The sequence below is a fragment of the Psammomys obesus genome, unplaced genomic scaffold (assembly GCF_907164565.1).
Source record: "Psammomys obesus unplaced genomic scaffold, mPsaObe1.curated_primary_1811, whole genome shotgun sequence".
Taxonomy (NCBI): domain Eukaryota; kingdom Metazoa; phylum Chordata; class Mammalia; order Rodentia; family Muridae; genus Psammomys; species Psammomys obesus.
The window spans coordinates 25327959-25350346 of NW_026593286.1; the positions used below are offsets into that span (position 1 = coordinate 25327959).

A 22388-nucleotide genomic window follows, 5' to 3' on the forward strand; every position below is an offset into this window, starting at 1 on the left:
TGCTACATCCTGTATTTCTTCATTCAGCCTCAAAATGTGATTGTTGTATAATATTTATGAACAGATACATTTTCTACGTTTATGATAATTATATAACTGATGCTTTTTTCAAACTACTTCGTTTGTTTTGTTATTTGGCAGTAAAAATAGCTGACGAAAATAGTGATTCTGTAGTATCTTCAGGGTAATGCCCATGATGGCAATGTCATAAAAGGGACTCGGGGAAATAAATGTTCTTAAAATGTTTATTTATACTATGAATAATAGATGAAAAATAAATGTCAGTGATTCCCAAGAAAACACGATGCAGGAAGACTGACACATGAAATATTAAGAACTGGGAAACAAATCTAACTCTTACCACTGAGGGACCGTTGTAGCTGCTTACATTAAATTAAGACATATAGAAAATCTGCTAAAATTACACAAAGCAGCCAATCACCACAAAAATTCCATTAACAATCACACATAATTTGGCATGATCAAACCAAACACTATTTAAATGAAATCATCACTAGTGTTTTGTACTTATAAACTAACAAGGGAAACTTGTAAACTAACCATGAGGAAGGTCACAGAACATTTTCTCCAGAGGTAAAATGGATTATCAGAGGACACAACCTGATCCACTCGCATATTTGTATCTTGTTTGTTTGTTTGTTTGTTTGTTTGTTTGTCAGCAGCACTGGCTCTTTGTGAAATTTGGAGTGAAGAAAATGAATACTGGTCATTACTCCCGGGAAAGGTCTCGCCGAGCTGAGCAGCCGAGATGTTTGACTTCACCGAGGACCAGACCGCAGAATTCAAGGAGGCTTTCCGGCTGTTTGACAGAACAAAATCCTGTACAGCCAGTGTGGGGACGTGATGAGGGCCCTGGGCCAGAACCCCACCAACGCCAAGGTGCTTAAGGTCCTGGGGAACCCCAAGGGTGATGAGATGAACCTGAAGGCGCTGGACTTTTAGCACTTCCTGCCCATGTTTCAGACTGTGGCGAAAGACAAGGACCTGGGAACTTAGAGTACTGTGTGGAAGGCCTCCATACCTTCGACAAGGGAGGGAACGGTGCTGTCACGGGTGCCGAAATCCATCATGTCCTTGTCACACTGGGTGAGAAGATGACTGAGGAGGAAGAATGACTGAAGAGATGCTGGTGGAGGGGCACGAGGACAGCAATGGTTAAGTATGAAGAGCTTGTCCGGATGGTGCTGAATAGCTGAGGACATTTCTGTAACCGGAGCCCCGTGTGAGATTTCTGTGTAGCCCCAGAGGCTCCCTTATCACAGTGCCTTGCCCATCTAGTCTCTTTTGGATGATATTTGCCTTCACCAAATAGAATGTGCTCTTTGCCCTAAAAAATAAAAATTAAAACTTTGTGAAGAATGTTTTCAGGAAGGAACTAAAAGAGTTCTGCCCTCTTGGGAGCACTCAGGCTCTGAACAGGATTTAAAGTCTGAGCCTTAGACCCATATAAATGGAGAACGTGGTCTAAAGTGATGTAAGGAGAAAATAAAACATTCAGTACAATATAATAAGCAGATGTATGGACACTTACAAGAAAAATCTTTAAACTGAGATATGAGGGGGAAGCCCACAAAATATTATTTGATTATGATCTGAAATGAATTTTCAGGATTCCTTTTGGATATCTAAGCCCATATGCCCAAATTTAGTCAGCTCTGTTGTGTGTTCTCACAATTAACCACTAGCAGGCCATGAGATGTGAAGAACTTAATCAGGAATAAACATTTTGAGACACTTTCACAGCAAAACCTATAATTTCAAATTTACAGTTTTAAAAAGTTTCCTTGTGTTGAGATTAATCTTAAGTATCTCCAGGCAGAGACGCCTAGAAATGACCTGTTTCTGCCCTACGCATACATTTCAATGATTTTTGGTCTAGTCTCCTGGTGGACTGTCCTGACTATTGTATTTTTATAATAAGTCTCAGAACTCATACACAGTAGCTCCTTGCTTCTTATTATCTCCAAATATAAAAGAAACATTTCCCAGGATATGGCAATAAGCTAGAATTACTCTCATTTTAAAACCAGACTGTGGTGGTTTGAATAAAAAGGGCTCCTATAGGCTCATTAACTTGAATGCTTTGTCCCCAGTTCGTAGAATTGTTTGGGAAGCATTAAAAGATGTCAGTAGGGGTGGGTCTTAATGTTAAAAAAAAAACCTCCATAATATTACCAGTCTGTGTCTCTGTGTGTCTTTCTCTCTGTTTCTGTCTGTCTGTCTCTGTCTCTCTCTCCCCTTCACTCTCCCTAACTCATAGATTTGCCCCCCCCCCATGTTAGCTCTCAGCTCCTGCTCTGGCACCATGCCTGACTGCCTGATGCCATACTGCCACCATGAAGGTCATGGACTTTAGCTTTCTGAAACTGCAAACATCAAGTAAACTCTTTCATTCTATAAGTTGCTTTGGCCATGGTGTCTTATCACATCAATAGAAAAGTAACTAAGACTTGGGCAATGAGAACAATGAAAAATTATTACAGGTTACTAACAAATACATATGGGCACAAGCTTGTTTTTTATTAGCAAATAAAATCTAACAACATATAAAGAGAACAGTGCATTTGACCAGATAGATTTTATTTTCTGATGAACTCAAATGTGTCTAGCAAGTCTCGAAGCTTTGAATTTCCTTAGAAGGCTTAGAATGAACTTTTGCAACTTCAACAAAAAGTCTTTTAGGATTCTGTTTGAAATTACATCAACATGATGATAAATTGGGGCAAATGTTGTCTAAAAATAATGAGTTGGTTGTCCCATAAAAATATTACGTTTTCATTCATACAGTAACAGTTTTCCAGCTCCTCTTAAAATGGTCTTTCTTATCGTAATTTTAGAAATGACTAGAATATCTGATTCTTCTCTGTAATGATTTAAACTTGAAAATGTGCATGTTCTGAAATTTTAACCTTGGACATTTCACATTGATAGACATTCTTATAGATGGTGTTGTCTTTATATTTTATATATTCTTACTTATTATATTTTGTTATTTATGTTTTTTTCTATTTTCATTGCCTTATAAAAGTATAGGAGAAATAGAAAAAAAAGCCAAATCTTAAAATAGAGATCAGATTTAATACATGATTAACTCAAAAAGGTGTTTAGGTGTTAAACAAAACATATGAAGAGATGTTCAACATGATTTTCAGCCATTGGGAAAATGCAGTTATTAAAACTATGTATAATTCCCCCTCTCACCGATTGCTGTAGTTATTATCTATATGAAATGCCACCAAACCAATATTTTTGGTAACAGAATACCTAGAATTCATATATATCCCACATTAATATTCAGATATTCATATGTATGAATTATATAATGGCAATGTCAAAACTGCATAGAATTGTCATAGAAAAGAATGACTCAGTAGGCTCTTATGTATTTAATCATGCATTTATATATCACCTATTAAGCTCATTACTAGGTTTTTGTCCTACTAAGATACAGCTTACATTTATACAAAAATCTGTACAGGAACATCTATTACAGCTTGATTATAATTGACAAGGATGACACACAAAGGGAGTTCTTCAGTGATGGAAACACCTGGTATCTTCATTATGCTGGTAATTACCTGAGTGTACAATTTTGTCAAATATCATTAAAATGTGTATTTAAAGGGGAAAGTTTCTTTGATAGTAACCATACCTCAATAAACTTCACCCAGAGATGTTCTAGTCATTTCTAAAATTACTATAAGAAAGACCATTTTAAGAGAAGCCGGAAAACTGTGCCTAAGGAAGGAAAATAGAATTATTAAAATCTACAAGAACTTTGATTTCCCAGCATTCGGTTTAATGAACAATGGACCGTTGATAGAGACTTTAAGAGCACTTGTGTTACTTTGCCTCTCATTTTTCCTTCCATGCTTTCTAAAAGATAAAATTTCCTTTCTCCTGGAGAGGTAAAGCAGAGAGCTAGAGCAAACAAGAATGACGCATAACTCCTCACAGGGTTCAGTCATATCTTTTATGGAACAAATTTGATTCTCAAGATATGAGCATTTCTTAGTTTTATTTGGAAAGTCATTACCTGATGAAGGATTCTTGTTGAAGAGTACCTTATTATGACAAAGCTCTCTTTAAGTCACATCCATTCATTTCTTCTGAACAAAACACTGACTTTCACTACAGGACAAATAACACCACAGTATTCTAGAACTTTAGAAAAAGCTGTCTTATTTTAAACAAGTCATTTCATAGACACTAGCTAGAGAAGCAACTACAAATGATGCATGTAATGACTTTCACCCAGTATATAGGCACCTTCTAAAATTATTTTAATATCCATCATATCTGCAATCCTTACATTAAAAGACAATATCATCTTCAAATATCATGAGCTTCATAAAGATGATAAATGGGAGCACATAAATATTTAAGGAAATAATAACGCAAATAAAAACCTTTAAAAATTATCACAAAAACATTTATAATATGTAACATATATTATGTATAATATTATAGTATCTAATATATATATTAAATATTTAACAATGTGTATAATATATTATATACTGTTGGAATTTTGCACCGTATGACATCTACATGTTACCTCTGCCCTCACTGGTTTTCATACAGAAGATCATTCCCTAGGCTGTGAAATGTTCGAGAATAAGTCTGTGTTGTTACAAACTGTCCTTATTAAGGATACCTCAAGACTCAGAAGGAAAAAGGAGGGACACAGGTTTAAGGACTACAGAACCTGAATCACCTGGCCTGTGTCAAGCTACAGACAGTTGTCATTCAAGGGGTAGCCACAAAAGAGAAAAATGATAAGCTCTGATAAGAGCTGAAAACAGAATGCTACTGAAATTGTTTCCCAATAGATAATTAAAGGTGAAGATGATATAACCAGGTAGGAACAGATGAAAATATTGATACAGGGGTAGTAAAGAGGCAAGAAACATTGAAAGATTTTACTTTAAAATTTCTGAGTTAATGAGTAAGTACTATGAATTTAAAGCAAGAAGATTATACATAATCTTTATATTTATAAATATATATTTATATTTTCATTAATCGCAACATAATTTATCATTTTATTTATATGGAAAAACAGATTTTGAACGTTTTAAATCTATATAATTTTTAAAATGTGTAGACATAATATCTAAGTATTGGAATAAAAACAAATTTCAAAAGAGAATTTAATGGAAATTATACTATTTGCTAAGCAAAAATACCACAAGAATAATAAACATGAATGCCTATGCTGGACAAGTGATTTAAAGGAGTAAAAGGAATGAGTTGCATAAGTGATCATATGCGGTCTTTTTTTTTTTTTTTTAATTCACCAGGAAGGACAAAGTGTTTCATTATTTCTAAATTCTACAGCATTATCAGTATTTTCTTTGAAAATATCATCCTTATTCACAAATGTTTATAATTTTAATCCCTCATTAGCTTCTCTCATTCCTCTCCCTCTCATGTTGAACTTTTCTGCTTCCAAACAAAATGTCTCTTCGGGCGCGCGCCCGCGTGTGTGTGTGTGTGTGTGTGTGTGTGTGTGTGTGTGTGTGTGTGTGAGAGAGAGAGAGAGAGAGAGAGAGAGAGAATTTTCTGGAACATAGGCAACTCATCAGTTGCAGCATCACTAAAGACAACGATACCTCCTTCCTCCTAGCACCCATTAATTTCCCCCAATCCCTCAGTGAAGGGTGGGATCTTAGGAGCCACTCTTCTACATAATGAATGGTAACAGATCCAACCTTTTGCAGATCTGGTACAGATAATGACGGCTGCAGTTCTCTTTTCAGTGTGACCATGTTCTCAGCACTCCTCCGCAGTCCCTGGCACCAATATTCTTTCCACCTGCTTCTTCTATAATGTTCCCAGATCCTTGGAGGAAGTACGCTAGAACTTTCAACAACAAATTAGAAATGTATTTTTCATTATTTGAGATAATAATGATGATGATCTTTCATGAAAGAAAGCTAAAGTTTCCCTTAAAAAGAAAAAAATGTCATGAATGTCCATTTGACTAGCACAGATTGGATGTCACCCACTCTATCAGACTTCTCCAACTTTTTTTGCTGTGTGTTACCTATGTTTGATAGACTGTTTATAAGAAAAGTTCACAGACTTCAACTACAATCCGCCATCAAAGCAGCAAACTTTAATGCAGCTTTTTGTAAAATAGCCTGAAAGTGGCAACTATAAACATTTTTAAATATTTATCTAAATTTATCTAGGCTTTAATCTGAACACCTGAAACAACTGGCATTACAAAGCAGCTGAAAAGGGCTAGAAGTTTAGCTTCAGATCACAGAACAATGTAAACAACAGAAATATAGACAGTCTACAGCTATACTGTTAAAAACCTGAGGCTGGAGGTTTAGAATATGCGCAGTCCCACTGTAGATTCTGAGATAGGAGTAATCTCCAAATGCTGGATTCTATAGCATGAAGTGAATCAACTCCGGGCTGCCGTTCTCATTCTTCCTCAGTCAAAATTACCTTCCTCGGGTTTGCTACAAACCCCAGAGAACAGAGCGCTAAGATCTTTACATTGTCATTTATTCTATTGCCTCAGGATAAGTGAGAGTCTGGTACTGAAAGCATTTTGAAGTAGCCATGCCGAAGATAAGAACACAATAGCAAAAGGAAGTGGACATTGCACTGGTTTGAAATATAAGCATCAGTCAAATAGACAGAAAACGGATGCTAGGTCTATCTACACGGAGGCCAGCAGAGAATGTACAGCAATGCAAATGCTTGAAAATGAAGTCTAAACAAAAACAGTCAATAAGTATGACTACAAAAATTATAATAATGAGGTGATGTCTAGAAAATGTTCAATGAAATCAAACCATTATGTACTGAAATTAAATGAGGACAAGAAAAACCCTGAAATGCAAGAGTAGAAACATAAGATACACAAAATCAGAAGAAGTGGAGAAGAACCAAACCATTTTTTTCTAGCAAAAATAAGAAAATGATATAGCAACTTTAAAAACCCGGAGATATTTGTACTAATAAAAGCATAAATTGCTTAACATGAGAAAAGAATGAATAGAAAATAAGAAAATGTCAAATAATCTATATACCTGAAGTGAGATATGTGCCTCTAAACAGAATTGACAGAAAGATTGATTTTCCTGGTGGGCTTCATCCCCTCTGGCTCTTAGACTCTTTCCACCTCCTCTTCTATGGTGATCCCTTAATATTAGAGAGAAGATTTGATGGAGACATCCCATTTACAGATGAGTGTCCCGAATACTCTCTCTTTCACTTATTTGCTCTCTCTCTCTCTCTCTCTCTCTCTCTCTCTCTCTCTCTCTCTCCCCTGTGTGTGTATGTGATTGTGTGTATGTGTGTGTGTTTGTGTATAAAATGTCTGGCTGTGGATATTTGTTTCCATCTGCTGCAGGAGGAAGCCTCTCTGATGATGGCTGAATAAGGACCATCTGATCTATTAGTACAGCAGACTATCATTAGGAGTCATTTTATCACTACTTTTTTAAAGACTAGTATTTGAACCCTCTAAATCAAGTGAGCAATCTCATTTGAATGCACAGAGACTAGAGCAGAAAGCACAGGACATGCTTGGGTCTGCACCAGGTCCTCAGCATATTTATTATGGCTTTCAGTTTAGTCTTTCTTGTGGGATTCACGGGTGTTCAAATGAGAGGGTCTCTCATTCTTGTTTCTTCCCTTGGCTCCTTTTCTTCTGTTGGTCTGCCTTGTCCAACTTCAGTGTTACGATTTTTGGTTTTTTTTAATTAATTTATTTTTAATTATTACAATTTATTCACTTTGTATTCCAACTGTAGCCCCCTCTCTCATCCCCTCCCAATTCCACCCTCCCTCTTCTCCTCTCATATCACTCCCCCAGTCCACTGACAGGGGAGGTCCTCCTCCCTGTCCATTTGACTGTATTTTATCAGGTCTCATAAGGACTGGCTGCATTGTCTTCCTCTGTTGCCTGATAAGGCTGCTCTCCCCTCAGGAAGAGGTGATCAAAGAGCCAGCCACTGAGTTCATGTCAGAGACTGTCCTCGTTCCCCTTACTAGGGAACCTACTTGGACACTGAGCTTCCATGGGCTACATCTGTGCAAGGGTTCTAGATTATCTCCATGCATTGTCTCCATGCAGGGGTCTCAGAAAAGACCCCTGGACCCAGAATTTTTGGTTCTGTTGCTCTCCTTGTGGTGCTCCTGTCCCCTCCAGGTCTTTCTATCTCCCCTTCTTTCACAAGATTCTCTGCACTTTGCCCAAAGTTTTGGCTATGAGTCTCAGCATCTGCTTAATACCCTGCTGGGTAGAGTCTTTCAGAAGTCCTCTGTGGTAGGCTCCTGTGATAGTTTTTGTCTTTATACTTTATTTTGTTATTTTTTGTTGTTATCTCTTGGAAGCTTATTCTTTTCTAATGAGAAACAGAAAGGGAATGGATCAGGATGTAAGGAGAGGTGGAACTGGAAAAAGCAAATGGAGAAGAATCTGTAATCAAGATATAGTATATGAAAAAAAGAGTTTATATATTCAATAAAGGAAGGTTTTTTTTAATTTTTATGTGTATATTTTCTGTATGAATGTACCTGTGTGCTACATGTGTGCAGTGCTAACAACGGCCAAAGAAGGTGTCATAGTTCATGGAACTAGAGCATGTGGATGGTGGAATTCAAACCCGGATCTTCCCAAAGAGCATCCAATGTTCTCAATTGCTGAACCATTCCTCTATTTCCCTGATTTTCAGATTTTTAAACAAGGATGAAAATTCACAACCAGATAGAATTTTTGGCAAAATGTTTAGACAACAAAGAACAAGTTCCTAAGTAAAAAAAAAAAAAAAAAAAAAAAAAAAAAAAGCAATTATCAAAACGTGATTGTTACCAGAATATCATGATGTTACTGGTATTGTCTCTGCAGCACTGGATGAAAATGTGCCAGGAAAAAAACAGCTATACAACTTCTTTTTAGATAATGTTTGTATTATTTTTTTTCCTTTTTTTGTTTGTTGGTTTTCTTATTATATTTTTCTACCAGGGCCTAGGGGAGCTTTTGGAGACTGAAGCACCAACCAAGGACCATGAATGACTGGAGGTAGGCTCCCTATACAGATGTAGCCAATGAGCAGCTTGGTCCTCAAATGGGTTTCCTAGTAAGGGGAATGGGGGCTCAGTCTGACATGGACTCCACTGTCTGCTTTTTGATCACTTTTCCCTGGCCAATGGGCTTGCCAGGCCCCAGGGGAACAGGATGCACTCAGTCCTGATACAACTTGATACGCTAGGAGGCTTTCCTTCTCTGAGAAGTAGGAGAGGAGGGATAGAAGAAATGGGGAGGGAGGGCAGGACTGGGGGGGAGGGAGGAAGGCTACTACCAGAATGTAAAATGAATAAATAAAAATTTAAATTTAAAGCAGCAAGACACCATCAAACATCCCTGGTGTTATTTGTTTCCTCCTCCCTCTCCTTCTGTATCTCTCCTCCTCACAACTTTGGGGTGTTTTTTTTTTGTTTTGTTTTGTTGTTGTTTTAAGTTGAAAGTAAAGAATTTCATAACCAGTCCCAGTATAAGCAAAGATCAGATTACTCACAGGTTTACATAAGATGACATATTTTTTAAGGAAAAATGCTTGAAGGTGCTGCTCAAAAGTTCAGTGTTGCCCAGCAGCATAAATATTTGCTCCAACTGTGGACAGGTACTCTACCACAGTACCTAGTATAACAGAAGACCGATGGAGCACAAAAAGGTTACTGCTGTTTGCTGCTGATCTCTATTCTTGTGATGTAACTAAATTATTTTATCAGCTCTGATCTACTCTTAGTAGGTCATATTAGCTACTGTACATGGACAATCATATCACCTTCAAATGGCTGTACCTTGTGCATGTGTGTGTGTGCACGCGCTTTGGAGTTTTTAATCACTTGGTTTTATTTTCTTCCTGGTTAAACTGCCTTTAATTTATTGCTTTCATATAAATTTGTTTCAGAAACATATTTACAGTCTTCAGTGTCTGAATCTATACACTGAATTGATTTCACTGATAAAGTCTAGTTCTTAAGAATGTTATTTCTAAAGATTTGGATTTTGATTCATTAAAAATAAACTGGGATAAACAGAACACTTTGGTCTGTTCATTTGCTGTTTTGTAAAGGAAGGTACATTTGTAAGCTCTTTTGTAATGTTGGCTTGTTTTTATTTGCTCTCACATACTATTCTGACTATGAAACTGTACTGTGGATTCTTAACATACGATGTATGTAGTCAATCAATATGAAGTTATAATGTGAGGAAACATGGCTGTATTTGTCGTGGGTGTTTTGGGACACTATAAACACTTGCGCAGTTAAAAACAGAAGCAATCAGATAATTATTGTGTCTTGGAAAGTAGTTCCTGTTGACTTGGAAAGTAATTTTCAACTGATGAAATTAGTTTTGAAAACCATGAGTCTAAAAGACTACTATGAGTTTTATGAATGTCTTTTAGATAATTGAGGGTAATGGGCTATGCTAGTCCAATATAACATTTTAAGAAGAATGTTCCTAGTTTTTAAATAATTTTATATGTGTCATAAAAACAATAACTCTTCTTCTTCAGTGATGGAAGGGAGCAGGGAGTGTTAGAGGACAACTTGAAGGAGTTTGTTCTCTTCATCCATCCTGTGGGTCCTGGGACTCAAACTTGGGTAGTCAAGCTTAACTACAGGAACCTTTAACTGAAAGCTATCTCCTTGGTCTCTTAAACAATATTTTGACATTTGATTTTTTTAATTTACATGTTATAATTGGCAAAATTATGTATACAATGTGATGTTTCAATACATTATATTTATATATTTATTTTTGTTTCTTGTTTTTTTGAGAGAATCAAACTTTGCAACCCAGGACAGCCAGGAATTCACTTCTCCAGCAGCTAGCTGGCTCCAGAGAACCCTATTCTATGCATTCAGAGTACTGGACCGTAAGAGACTGCCTTCTCTGCCCAAGAACAGGTTCTGGAGACTCAAACTCCAATTGTCAGGCTTACACAGCAAGTGATTCATTTATCCATTGAGCCATTCTCTTATCTCCTAAAAGACATTTTAAAAGCTGTTTCATTTTAATTTCCTAAAAAAGCATTATTATAATAGATTTCCTTTTTCATCATTGGTAAAACTGATTTATACTCTTTCACATTTAGCCTGATGGAACATCCATAATTTACATTCAAATTTGATAAACTACTCATATTGTCCAGTGTTAGCTTGGATATAGAAAGTTTCTTGATATTGAAAGCCATTTCTTTGCTTAAAGTTTTAATTGGGGCTTTCTTTTTCATTTTTACTTTATTCACTTATCCAATAATAGATTTTCTCATCTTCAACTTAGTTTTCTCCTTGGAAATTGACTAGAAAAAAACAGGGAAATTTTTTGTATTATGAACCCCTTTATCCTAAAACAAACCTTAATACTCACTCAAGTGTGTCAAAGTGGCCATCAATGATGCTGAGTGGACACATCTCATTCCGCTTGCACTAATGTCAGTGAAATCAACTTTCAGAATCATATGTCAAATCATTTTAATGCAGCGTTATTTCATATGTAAACATACAATTTACACTTTAAATGTGGTGTTTACTCTGGAAGTCAATCTGGCGCTTTCTCAGACAACTAGGAGTAGTGCTACCTCAAGACCCAGCTATACCACTCCTAGGTATATACCCAAAATTTGCTCAAGTACACAACAAGGACATTTGTTCAACCATGTTCGTAGCAGCTTTATTTGTAATAGCCAGAAGTTGGAAACAACCCAGATATCCATCAACGGAGGAATGGATACAGAAAGTGTGGTATTTTTACACAATGGAATACTACTCAGCAATCAAAAAGGAGGAAATCATGAAATTTGCAGGCAAGTGGTGGGATCTAGAAAAGATCATTCTGAGTGAAGTATCCCCGAAGGAGAAAGACAAACTTGGTATATACTCGCTTATATAGACCTATACGATATGATAAACATAATGAAATCTACACACCTAAAGAAGATAATCAAGAAAGTGGACACAGGCGAAGGTGATTAATCCTCATTTAGAAAGACAAATGGGATGTGCATTGAACGTATGACAGGAGTCTACCACAAAAGGCATCTGAAAGACTCTACCTAGCAGTGTTTCAAAGCAGACACTAAGACTCATAACCAAACCCTCGGCAGAGTGCAGGGAATCATATGAAAGAAGGGAAGTTAGTATGATATGGAAAGGATAGGAGCTCCACAAGGACCAAATATATCTGGGCACAGGGTCTTTTCTGAGACTGACACTCAACCAAGGACCATCTATGGATATAACCTAGAACTTCTGCTCGGATGTGGCCTGTGGTAGCTCAGTAACCAAGTAGTTTTCCAAAGTAAGGGGAACACGGACTATTTCTAACAGGATCTCAAGGGCAGGCTGTTTGACCCCCCCCCCAAGGGAGGAGCAGTCTGTTAGGCCACAGAGGAGGACTTTGCAGCCAGCCCTGAAGATACCTGATAAAACAGGGTCAGATGAAAGGGGAGGAGGTCCTCCCCTATCAGGGGACTTGGAAAGGGGCAGGGAGGAGACCAGGGAGGGAGTGTGGGGTTGGGGAGGGAATGAGGGAGCGGGATACAGCTGGGACACAGAGTTAATAAAATGTAACTAAAAAGAAAAATAAAATTAAAAAAAAAGAAATGATGAAAAATATCAATAACACTAAATAATAATAATAATAATAATAAATGTGGTGTGTTTAAAATACATTTTAAAAGAAATCAATTAAATTTGTTTAAAATGAATCAGTTTCTAATATACAATTTGAGTTAATTGCCAATTTTTATTTGAATTTTTATATCTGTATCTGTAACTAATATTTCATCTTTCCAAACGATTATTCCACCAACCTCAAACAAACAGGAAGATTTTAGTTTTTCCCCCTGTTATTGATATTTGTCATATGTTCCTTCAAAAATATTTTGTCTCATGTTGATGGGGGTTCTTTTGAGAAAAAAAAATTATTACTGTTTCCAGATGAAAACTCTGACACCTTCATGATTTGATTACCAGCCCTTCTTTCATATTAAATGAAATATGCGATGCTATAGGTAGAAATGTGTGCATTTATATATGTGTGTGTGTGCATGCATGTTTGTGTACATGTGTATGCTTATACACACGTGTGTTTGCATGTGCTTTCTTTCACGCATGTGTTTATCTGCGTGTGTGTACAACTGCATGCATGTATATGTGTACATGCCTGCGTGTATGCAGTCATGTAGGGTTTATGTGTGTACATGTGCATACACACACACACACACACACACACACACACATACAGCTAATCAGAGCACATGAATTTAGAAATACCTAGGACGAGGTTTCCGAATTATCTTTTAGTCACTGTTTCTTTCTCCCTCTCTCTAGTCCTATGTTTCTCTGGGTTTTATGATTACTGATATTATAGCTTTTTCTTCCAGCTTACCATATGTTAACACTTCTCTCAGCAGCATAATATACCATTTTGGTAACAACAGACATAAGAATGAAACATGTAAGTTGGTTTGGATCTCACTAAGCCAGCACTGTTGTGATCATTATGCATATTCTTTATAGAGTTTAACAAGTTAATTCAGATCTGGGCCATGGCAGTTGAGGGTCAATTTAAGCTTGAAATGATTACAAATAATATGTAATACGTTTAAAAGTTTTATCATGTTTGTTTATTTATTGCATGTGTCGGTATACATGCGTGGCACGGTATACTCAAATGAAAGTCAGAGAAAAAGTCCCACCTGGGACTTGAAGCCGTGTCACTAGGTTTGGTGGCAAGTGTCTCCCCACTGAGTCCTTCATCAGCCCACTACAGTCTCTGGCGTTCTTTTGTATGCACTGATAGTCGTCTGTAAGCAGTTTCTACAGCACACACTCATAGACCTACCAGTGGAACAGCTGGATTGTAGACTCTGGAAACATTCCAGTGAACTGTATAATGGGAAAATAGCTTTCCAAAATACTCTATCAATTTACATTCCCATTATCATATATGAGTTTCTTTTGTCAGTATACTTGCTGAAACATGGGTCTTTTAGACTTTTCTTTTTGTTCTGTTTTCTTATATCTTCTGGAGAAGCTGCACCAGATGGTTGCAATTTTCTTTGCATGGCTATGCTATGGCACCCTTTTTTTTCTGTTTCTTTCTTTTTTAATTTATTTATTTTTATTAATTACAGTTTATTCACTTTGTATCCCCCCATAAAGCCCTCCCTCTTCCCCTCCCGATCCCACCCTTCCTCCCCCTTCTTCACGCATGCCCCTCCCCAAGTCCACTGATAGGGGAGGTCCTCCTCTCCTTCCTTCTGCTCTTAGTCTATCAGATCACACCAGGAGTGACTGCATTATGTGTTTCTTATAGGGGCTAAGATCGGCCTTACATTACTTTCCTGTCTCTGTAGTAAAAGAAAACAGTGTAAGGTTGGAAATGTAACAAGTTTAGGTTAAAATGTTGGCGTTGATTTTTATAAAAATGGAATCACTTTTGTTTCCTATGACATTACGAGAATAAAATTATGCTGAATGAAAAAAAAAGGCACAAAAGAGTACACTCTGGTTGCTTCCATTTATAATGTCTTTTACAGGAACTGAATTTATTAAATGGATGATCTTCGAACAATCATACTAATACTCTGAACCCAGTTGCCTTTATTTAAAATGGAATTAATATCCACTTCAGTGGTTATTTTAGAATTTAAGGTATAGAGTATAAATTATAGCCTCAAATACAAAAACCTCATCCATATTGGAAGCTGAAGGTCCCTCTGTCTCTTTTGTTCCCTTTCACTTTTTGTCAGTTTATATGACAATTTCCGGACACCTGTGTGGTTAGAACCTGACATCTTTGTAGTTAATGTCTGCTACTGCTAGTCAATAGGAAACCAGGCTTCACTCACATACCCTGGTAACTTTGCGGATCTTAAGAAACCACAGGCTGATTTGGTAGAGAACGTTTTTGAGATCAGCACATCTCTTAGAACTATTAGTGAATTTTAAAAACGCAGTTTCATACTGATGATATAGGTTTCTGACTTCTGGACATATTGCTCACATTGTGCTGTATTTCAATGTTATGAAATTGGACAAAAGCAATGGTTCGGCTATCCACTGCTGTAACATTATAAAATTCTTATCAACTTCCCATTTGTCTTGATTTTTGAAATAATAAGCTGTGTTTTGATGAGACCCGATAGGCTAGGGTCAGATAGAAGGGGAGGAGGTCCTCCCTGTCAGTGGACTAGGGAAGGGGACATAACAGGATAGGAAGGAGGGTGGATGGGACTGGGAGAAGATGGAGGGGGCTACAGCTGGGATACAAAGTGAATAAATTGTAATAAATAAATAAGAATAAAAGTTTCCAAACCGCTACCCCTACACCAACTGATCACACATGTACCTATATAATCAAAAGAGTTCAGATAGTAAGAGAACAAAACTAACAAGGTCCAACATCGTAAATATCCTACTTCTGTTTCTATTTCCAATGCGTGGGTCATAAGGGAAGACTGACTAACTGGTCTGAAAATTTATACCACTTATGCTAGAAGTATCTTTGTAGGGAAAAAAAATGCATCGAATCAGGTAAAAATGGTTCTGAAAACCCTGTGCTCGTCCTGAGATCTTGAGCATTTATAAATAATGCACAATCATTGACCTTTGATTTTTAGACCATGTACATGCATCGGTCCTTTTATTAAGCTGCAGATATGCAGAATTTATTTTAAATCTCTAATTTTGGGAGGATCATTTTCATAATGTTGTAAGTAAAACTCAGATAGAAATTTGGCCTGCTCATTTAACTCTGTCTTTAATAATAGCAAACAGAGACTATGTCGTCTATCAGTTAAAAAAAAAAAAAATATTGCTCTAGTGAATGAAAATGGCCACACATCCTAAAGAATGAAAGTAGCATGATAACCAATTCTCACACAGCTCAAGTTCTACACTGTTATCTCTGGAAGGAGAAGCTACAGCCCAGCAATACAAACTCAAGCGTCCAATGTCCTTCTCATGCTAGCTATGCAACTCTCCTCACCAACTCCAGAGACTCTCCTATTGTCATATTGCCATTGATTTTGCTTCTTGCACGTTCGTTCACACTCTTGTATACCCCTACACACATACACACACAGGCACACATATGTGCAAATTAATATACACACACATGCATTCATGTGCATATACACATGCGTACATGCAGGCACACACAACACAAACACATGTTCCACACGTGCATGTAAGCATATGCACACACAGCCTGACAAAGCTAGGCCCTTCTGGGAAGTATGAAAGGCAAGATCTTTTATTATTTTGCAAACACAGAGAGATGTATGAAATATCTGCCATTGATGGATTTTTGACAGTTTGTGGGTGTCAGTGGAGAGCTCTGGACATAGCCTATGTTATTTCACTATCATAACAACCTTATGAAATAAGTAATAGCTATGGTATTTCTATTTTATAGATGAAATGAAGGTACAGAGAGTCTTACTGTCTATACAAAAAAAAAAAAATGTATCCTAGCTGTCTGACTCTCAAACCTTACTATGAGTCACTTCAGTTTTTTTTATATCCTGCTGAAATATGAATCCTATATGTTTTATATAAATATAAGTCCTACTTTTCAAATCATTCTTTACATTAGTACAAATAATTACATTAGAGGCAATGTTAATCCATTACATAACAAAGGGAGGGTGGTCTGTTAATTGTTGATCTTAGCCTTAAAGTGTTTCTAACTTGTCGGACTTGAAATTATGACACTGGGAAAGTCATCATATTGTTTATGAACTTAATGAAAAGGGAGGAAGAATTTCTTTGTGATTCCTGAGCATGTTCTAAAAATATCTACAGAAGACAGTGAGTTCTCTAAGTTTTAATGTCTGAGCACTTATTTTAGAGGGGCATTAGAGCTCTGCTTCAAATCCGGGATAACAATGTGGCTATCGAGAGCATATACAATTGTCTCTTATAAGTAATGAAATGACTGTGAAGTGTGTTTAGGATATTAAAATACTAGAAATGAGAGAAACATGTCATATCATTAACTTTTATGCTAATCATAATTAATTAATTAATTTACAGCCATTAATTTATGTGTGCTACATTTGCAACTGAAGAATAATTAAGGAAGCAAAATTGACTAATTTTAACAAAAGAAATTAATATAGATGCAAAGCAAATGACCATGATAAACCAGAAATGGAAAAAGAAGTTGACTTAGGAGACTATTACTGCTGTAAAGTCACTGTACAGAGGCTCATTTTTTCCATGATCTGAAATCTCTCAATAGACCTAGAACAACTTCAAGAAGACACTTCTCTTCCATATTGCAACGGGGCATCATTGATTAAAATTAAAAGAACAAGCAAAAAACAACAGCAAAATCTTCCAACATAAATTGAGAGAGGTAGAATAATTAATACATTGGAGGGACAGGAAAACAAATGTAATCATTAGCCTTGCACAGTTTGGCTATGGATGAGTAAATACGGTCTTAATGAACCAATGTGTCATAAATTTTCTGTTAGTTGTGAAATTAACAAAGTTGACCTAGTAATATGGAAACACTTAGAAATAATGTTTCCATATTGCTGCTAAAATCTTAATAAAAGAGAGAATTTCTGTAATACAAAAGAAGCTTTTTTTTTTTTTTTGTCTCTGTGTGGCCAATCTAGAAGAAATATGTAGTTTTTATTTATTTTATAGGTGTGTGGGAAGGCCTATTCAGTGCCTGCAGAGGCCAGAAGAGGGCACCATGAAAATGGAGTTGCAGATGGCTGTGAGCTACCTGTTGTGGATGCTGGGAACTGAGCCCAGGTCCTTTGGAAGAACAGCATGTCCTCCTACGCACTGATCAGCCCTCCCAGTCCCAGGCACTCCCTTGATGCATTGCTTCATAACTGCTCTGGAATTGTGTCCAGCGCAGCACTATTGTACTTCAGCTTATATCAGAGTGCCTTCTTCGGTGGCTGAATAAAACATAGGTTCCCCAGAGTTCCTAACTCAGGGGCTGGAATGACTCCTTGGAATCTCATTTCTACCAAGTGTGCAGTGATAACAGCTGTCCTTGAGCTGAGATTTGAGACCCTCTTATCTGGAGTCCTTAGAGCATGTAATACAAGAGAAGAAAAGGAGCAAGAACACCAAAAGACAGACTCAAGGTTCTTACTGACCTAATGAAGTTAAGCATAGAATGTTAGAAACACCTCAAAGATCTTGACTTACCTCTCCTTCCCTCAAAGCTTTGGGACTGGTGTATAAACATGGAGATTGTACCTTAGAGGGTAACTTTTTTCAAGTGATCTATAATGCATGGTTTGGAAACAGTGGAAGAAGTGCTTGCACTTTAATGCAATCTTCCCAGTGTGTATAAAGACATGTCGTTGAAATATTATGTGGTATGTGTTGTTCATTTTGTCTCCCAATCTGAGCAGAGAAAAATAAGTGTCAGTCAAAGCACTTCTAATGTGTCAAATTGTCTTTCATAAAATGACATGTCTATAAAAGACAGAAAAATAATCTTGGAGAGAAAATTTTTCTGTACAAAAACCAAACACTATCATTGCCTTTTCAGTCTATTTGATAGCTATATTATTTTTATTTTAATTATCAATGCTGATTCAGAGTTGATGCAATATAAATGTTTCTTCAAGCTGCAGCAGATTCACCAATCTTAACAGAGACTACCTTTCACTGGAATGGAGGAAAGGCTTAGAGGGGAAGAGAGAGAGGGTGGAACTTGGAGGAGATGTGGGATGGGGCTACAAGAGGGATAAAAAATGAATAAATTGTTCAAAATATTTTTTAAAAAATTAAAAAGATTCAAATAAGAAAAAAGTTATACTGAAGAATGTGTGGCAAATACTCAAATTCCTGTTTCAGAAAGTGTTTCTAATTAGGAAAGTATATATATATATATATATATATATATATATATATATATATATATATGTATGTATGTATATTACAGAGTGGATTCTGGTTACCTACTCACAATCCTCTCTTGGTTTCATCAACCAATTTGGGCACACATTAACACCATTCACCTAAAGAACAGATGAGAAGGCTTTTTGGTGTGCTGTAGGAAGAGAAGAATAGAAGCACCTATGTCCTCTTCTCTATTCTCGTCTGTGTTCATCACTATTCTCCCTTAGACTATTCTCTCCACGGAGGGAACCCCTTCCAGAGTACATTTACCTGAGAACAGGGAAGCCATGAATGGCAACACTTGGGTTGTGACACCACTGCTTTGGAGACACTCACTCAGGAATTTGAGTCATCTACAGAAATGGCAGTCATCACACACCACTCCACAGCTTTCCTTGGTAGGTAGCCTTTCTATGCAATCAGGAAAGTGGGCTCCTTTTCCTCAAATCTGGCTGCGTACATGCATAAAACCCTTATTTAGAACAACAAACCTTGTATCTGAAGTGTGAGTTGCGGCTCAGTTTCATTGATTCATTTCATCCTACAAGACTCACCTTTGACATATAATAGCTCAAACAGCACATGTGTTTGCTGGTCTTGGGTGTCTCCTTTCCTCACTCATTTTAAAGGAAAATGTGCTCAACAAGTGCCTTGCCATTTTCCAACATGGATGAATGAGGACAACTCTATGCCAAGTGAAATAAGCTTATAACAGGACAAACTGCATCATTACACTGACAAGAGGTATCCAAAATACTGTAATTCATAAAAGCAGGGAAGGAAAGGGTGGCTGTGAGGGTCCAGGGGGAGAAGGAATATTGGAGTTACTATTCGGTGCATGCAAATGTTTGTTAATCATGATAAAGAGGCTAGAGAGCCACTACAGTATTGTGCCTGTGGTTAGCAATGTAAAAATCTATGCTAAATTTCAAAACAGAGAAGATTTAATGTTATCTGCTTATAAGACATATAACTGAGAAATTTTCTGCCAAAACATATACCAAAAGAACATAAGTAAATGTTTGGAGGTGAAGAATGTGGTAATTATCTCATTGTCCTGATTGTACCATTATGTGTGAATATGACCACATTCATCAAACTGTATGTGTTAAGCTATTGTAATGTAAAAACTATCACTGTGACACTTGTTATGGCTTTCTACTTATAATCAAGCTTTAAGACAGTGAACAATACATGCCTTGTCTTAATATCTTCAGCAACTTTGAAAAGTGGCCCATATTATACTCATTTTTCAGATAAAGCATTTGAAGCTAAGAGAAGTTAATGTCCTAAGCATACTTGTGTGTGCATGTCCACAAACATTTATGTTCACATGTATATGCACCTACACATGCATACATCCACAAAAAATACAGAAATTGCTGGCTTAAAAACAAAAGCAAAAACTAATAAGACACTTGCAAAAAACCAAGTCACACTAGAAAGACTCCAGTGATTCATCTTGCGACTCACTTTCAAATCCTCTTACTTGCTGACTGCAAAAGGCACTTGGAATGCATTTTTGAGGAAGAGGGATTTAAAAATCTTCAGACAACATTTCTTGATGAAACAGAGTTCAAGCTGTAAGGCAGGCTGCCTTACAGGATGCCAATCCTCCTGCCTCAGGCACTTAAGTGATAGCCTTGTAAAGATGTGTGTCATGCCTGGGATTATTTCTACAGTAAGAGTATACATTGTTTGTGTTTCCTCTCTTAAATTAAAAAAAAAAAAAAAAAAAAAAAAAAACTTAGAAATAGTGATGTATCTGTCTTGGTTACTATTGCTGTGAAGAGACACCAGGACCAAAGCAACTCTTGTGAAACTAAAACATTTAACTGGGGGCTTGCTTACAGCTTCTGGAGGGTTACCATTATCATCGGGGCAGGAAGCAGACAGGCATGGCTCTGGAGCAGTAGCGGAGAGTTTTGCATCCTGACCCACAGGCATTAGGAAGACAGAGACACTTTGACTGGTGTGGAGTTTTTTTAATTATTTTTTTATTAATCACAGTTTATTCACTTTGTATCCCAGCTGTAGCCGCCTCCCTTTTGTTCTCCCAACCCCACCCTCCCTCCCTCTTCTCCCATGCCCCTCTCCCAGTCCACTGATAGGAGGAGTCCTCCTCCCCTTCCATCTGACCCTAGCCTATCAGGTCTCCTCAAGGCTGGCTGCATTGTCTTCCTCTGCGGCTTGGTAAGGCTGCTTCCCCCTCAGGGGGAGGCGATCAAGGAGCCAGCTACTGAGTTCAAGCCAGAGACAGTCCCGTTCCCATTACTAGAAAACCCAGTTGGCCACTGAGCTGGCCTGGGCTACATCTGTGGAATTTTGGAACCTCAAAACCTACACACCCTCCAACACCGCCACATTTCTAATTCTTCCTAAAACAACGGGGAAACCAAACATCCAAATATGTGATTCTGGGGGAAGGGTGTTGGGGGGTGGCATTTTCATTCTTTCAAACCACATTGCCTAATGACACATTATAAAGTATGGCCATTTTTCTATAAAACTTGGAAAATATATCAGTAATCTACCTCTCACCTGCTTCTAGTCAGCCGCTGATAAAAGATTAGTAATATATGTACTGGAAACTAATAGAGGGTTGGAATAAAATCAGTTTTTGATGCACATAAAATTTTTCTCATCAGTGGACTTGGAAGGGGGCAGGGAGGAGATGAGGGAGGGAGGGTGGGATTGGGAGGGAAAGAGAGAGGGAACTAAGGCTAGGATAAAAGTGAATGACCTGTGATTAAAAGAAAAAGAAAAAAGAAAAAAAAACAAGTATAATTACTAAATAAACTGTGAAAAATTTTTATAATGGAATAGTATGTAACAATGAAAATAATAAATTAAATAAGCACACAAAATTTTTTTTCTCATCTTTGTTTAGTAATGCGCCATTAAACTTTTGGCAAACTTATTTCACAGAAAATTAAAACAGATTTATCAATAAAATCTCTAAATGTACCGTTTGCCTAAATAGTTGTAATAGATTAATTATGGTATTTATCATATATTTTCAATATTAACTAATGCCAATACTGTCTCTTTAATATTTTCAAGGAAATTTTAATAAATATATAGAAGACAAAGTGCCCTCAGACCAAGTGATGTAATTTTAGAGTCAAGAATATATTTTCCTCCCTCAACAAAACTCCTCATTACATCCTGCTGTATAAATGCTTTGCACAGATGAACCAGGTATATCTTTTACAAATACTTTCATTTTTTTGAATGTTTTATATATGTTTACAGTATATACTGATCACACCCTTCGACCACTACCTCTCTTTAACTCTTCTTAGTTCCCCAACGCCATCTCCTTCCCAACTTCATGTCCTCTTGATTTTTATTGTCATTAATAAGATAATGTTTGGTTGATATTATTTTATAATTTTATGTTCAATAACCCATATAAAATATGAAACCTCAGTAGGAAT

At 36.9% G+C, this 22388-nt stretch overlaps 1 pseudogene; it reads left to right on the top strand.

Annotated features, from left to right (window-relative positions):
* The first annotated feature begins 750 nt into the window (after positions 1 to 750).
* LOC129683678 (myosin light polypeptide 6-like) lies at positions 751 to 1217 on the top strand (annotated as a pseudogene).
* Positions 1218 to 22388: the final 21171 nt, after the last annotated feature.